Genomic DNA, 3,301 nt, shown 5'->3' with positions numbered 1-3,301 from the left:
GGGGGCGCGGCTTGGAGACAGCGGGTTTCTACGGAGGGGGGCGTGGTTTGGAGGGAAGGGGGCGTGGCTTAAGCTGGGAGGACCGGCCATAGAGAGGAGCGGGGTAGAGCGTCCCCCGCCCCGGCTCCGCGCTACTTCCGGTACCGACCATAGAGTTCCGGGAGCGGCGGCGGCCGGAGGGGCCCGGGGGGCGATGACGTCAGCGTCGACGAAGGTAGCGGGGGGTTTTTGGGGTGAATTCGGGGGATTTGGGGGCATTTCCGGGAACGGTTGGGCCCCCCCGAAGGAGGGGGGAGGGGGAGGAGCCGGTTGGAGGCCCAGAGCGGCCGGTTCCGGCCCAGTTCGGGTCTTACTGGGACCAGTTTGGGCCTTGGGGGGGGGGACTGGTCCCAGTTTGGGGCCCAGTCCCTCCCAGTCCCTCCCAGTCCCATACTGGTCCCAGTGCTGTTTCCAGTCCCTCCCAGTGCCATTCCCAGTTCCATACTGGTCCCAGCACCGTTCCCAGTCCGTCCCAGTGCTGTTCCCAGTCCCTCCCAGTCCTATACTGGTCCCATACTGGTCCCATACTGGTCCCAGTGTCCCTCCCAGTCCCTCCCAGTCCTTCCCAGTGCAGTTCCCAATCTCTTACTGGTGCGATACTGGTCCCAGCGCCGGTTCCAGTCCCTCCCAGTCCCATACTGGTCCCAGCACCATTCCCAGTTCTCCTATACTGGTCCCATACTGGTCCCATACTGGTCCCAGTGTCCCTCCCAGTCCCTCCCAGTCCTTCCCAGTGCAGTTCCCAATCTCTTACTGGTGCGATACTGGTCCCAGCGCCGGTTCCAGTCCCTCCCAGTCCCATACTGGTCCCAGCACCATTCCCAGTTCCTCCCAGTGCTGTTCCCAGTCCCATACTGGTCCCAGTGCCCCTCCCAGTCCCTCCCAGTCCCTTCCAGTGCCGTTCCCAGTCCCCTATTGGTCCCATACTGGTCCCAGTGCCCCTCCCAGTCCCTCCCAGTGCTGCTCCAGTCCCTCCTAGTGCCATTCCCAGTCCCATACTGGTCCCAGTCCCCTCCCAGTGCCGTTCCCAGTCCCCTATTGGTCCCATACTGGTCCCATACTGGTCTCAGCACCCCTACCAGTCCCTCCCAGAGCCTTACTGGTCCCAGTCCCTCCCAGTGCCGTTCCCACTCCCATACTGGTCCCAGTGCCACTCCCAGTCCCCCCCATACTGGTCTCAGTGTGGATCCCAGTGTCGTTCCCAGTCTCATACTGGTCCCATACTGGTCCCAGTGCTGTTCCCAGTCCCTCCCAGTTCCATACTGGTCCCAGTGCTGCTCCCAGTCCCTCCCATACTGGTCCCAGCGTGGATCCCAGTGCCATCCTAGTCCCATACTGGTCCCAGCACCCATCCCAGCACCCCTCCCAGTCCCTCCCAGTGCCATTCCTGGTCCCATACTGGTCCCAGTTTCTCCCAGTCCCATACTGGTCCCTGTGCTGCTCCCAGTCCCTCCCAGTGCCGTTCCCAGTCCCTCCCAGTCTCATACTGGTCCCAGTGCCGTTCCCAGTCCCCTATTGGTCCCGTCCTCGTCTCAGTGCTGCTTCCAGTCCCTCCCAGTTCCTCCCAGTCCCATACTGGTCCCTGTGCTGCTCCCAGTCCCTCCCAGTGCCGTTCCCAGTCCCTCCCAGTCTCATACTGGTCCCAGTGCCGTTCCCAGTCCCCTATTGGTCCCGTACTCGTCTCAGTGCTGCTTCCAGTCCCTCCCAGTCTCATACTGGTCCCAGAGTGGCTCCCAGTGCCATTCCCAGCACCGTTCCCAGTGCCTCCCAGTGCCATTCCCAGTCCCATACTGGTCCCAGCGCCCCTCCCAGTGCCTCCCAGTGCCATTCCCAGTCCCATACTGGTCCCAGCACCGCTTCCAGTCCCTCCCAGTGCTGCTCCCAGTCCCATACTGGTCCCACACTGGTCCCAGCGCCCCTCCCAGCCCCTCCCAGTCCCTCCCAGTCGCATACTGGTCCCTCCCAGTCCCTCCCAGTCCCATACTGGTCCCTCCCAGTCCCTCCCAGTGCCGTTCCCAGTCCCATACTGGTCCCATGCTGGTCCCAGTCCCTCCCAGTCCCATACTGGTCCCATATTGGTCCCAGCGTCCGTCCCAGTGCTGTTCCCAGTCCCTCCCAGTGCCTGTTCCCAGTCCCATACTGGTCCCAGCGCCCCTCCCAGTCCCTCCCAGTCCCATACTGGTCCCATACTGGGCCCAACGCTGTTCCCAGTCCCTCCCAGTCCCTCCCATTGCTGTTCCCAGTCCCATACTGGTCCCAGCGCCCCTCCCAGTCCCTCCCAGTCCCTCCCAGTGCCATTCCCAGTCCTTCCCAGTCCCTCCCAGTGCCGCTCCCAATCCCATACTGATCCCATACTGGTCCCAGCATTGCTTCCAGTCCCTCCCAGTCCCTCCCAGTGCCATTCCCAGTCCCATACTGGTCCCAGCGTGCGTCCCAGTGCCGTTCCCAGTCCCATACTGGTCCCATACTGGTCCCATACTGGTCCCAGCGCCACTCCCAGTCCATCCCAGTGCTGTTCCCAGCCCCTCCCAGTCCTTCCCAGTGCCATTTCCAGTCTCATACTGGTCCCATACTGGTCCCAGCACCACTTCCAGTCCCTCCCAGTCCTTCCCAGTGCTGTTCCCAGTCCTATACTGGTCCCATACTGGTCCCAGTGCCGTTCCCAGTCCCTCCCAGTGCCCCTCCCAGTCTCCCCCAGTCCCTCCCAGTGCCATTCCCAGTCCCATACTGGTCCCAGCGCCCCTCCCAGTCCCTCCCAGTCCCTCCCAGCACTGTTCCCAGTCCCATACTGGTCCCAGTCCCTCCCAGTGCCGTTCCCAGTCCCATACTGGTCCCATACTGGTCCCATACTGGTCCCAGCGCTGCTTCCAGTCCCTCCCAGTCCCTCCCAGTGCCACTCCCAGTGCTGTTCCCAGTCCCATACTGGTCCCAGCATTGCTTCCATTCCCTCCCAGTCCTTCCCAGTGCTGTTCCCAGTCCTATACTGGTCCCATACTGGTCCCAGTGCCGTTCCCAGTCCCTCCCAGTGCCCCTCCCAGTCTCCCCCAGTCCCTCCCAGTGCCATTCCCAGTCCCATACTGGTCCCAGCGCCCCTCCCAGTCCCTCCCAGTCCCATACTGGTCCCATACTGGGCCCAACGCTGTTCCCAGTCCCTCCCAGTCCCTCCCATTGCTGTTCCCAGTCCCATACTGGTCCCAGCGCCCCTCCCAGTCCCTCCCAGTGCCATTCCCAGTCCCATACTGGTCCCAGCGCCCCTCCCAGT

General features: G+C 63.4%; 1 long non-coding RNA gene across 1 annotated transcript in view; it reads left to right on the top strand.

The window, feature by feature from the left end:
- The first annotated feature begins 82 nt into the window (after positions 1-82).
- Positions 83-3,301, top strand: part of LOC106896302 — an 11,958-nt gene continuing 8,739 nt past the window's right edge. Inside the window, exon 1 of the long non-coding RNA XR_001413608.1 lies at positions 83-214. This is a non-coding gene — a long non-coding RNA (uncharacterized LOC106896302). The remainder of the gene's footprint in view (positions 215-3,301) is intronic.

Source organism: Calidris pugnax, unplaced genomic scaffold (genome assembly GCF_001431845.1).
Source record: "Calidris pugnax isolate Ruff unplaced genomic scaffold, ASM143184v1 scaffold322, whole genome shotgun sequence".
NCBI classification, from domain to species: Eukaryota; Metazoa; Chordata; class Aves; order Charadriiformes; family Scolopacidae; genus Calidris; species Calidris pugnax.
The sequence above is the reverse complement of the archived record's forward strand: the minus strand, read 5'-3'. Positions and strand labels throughout refer to the sequence as shown.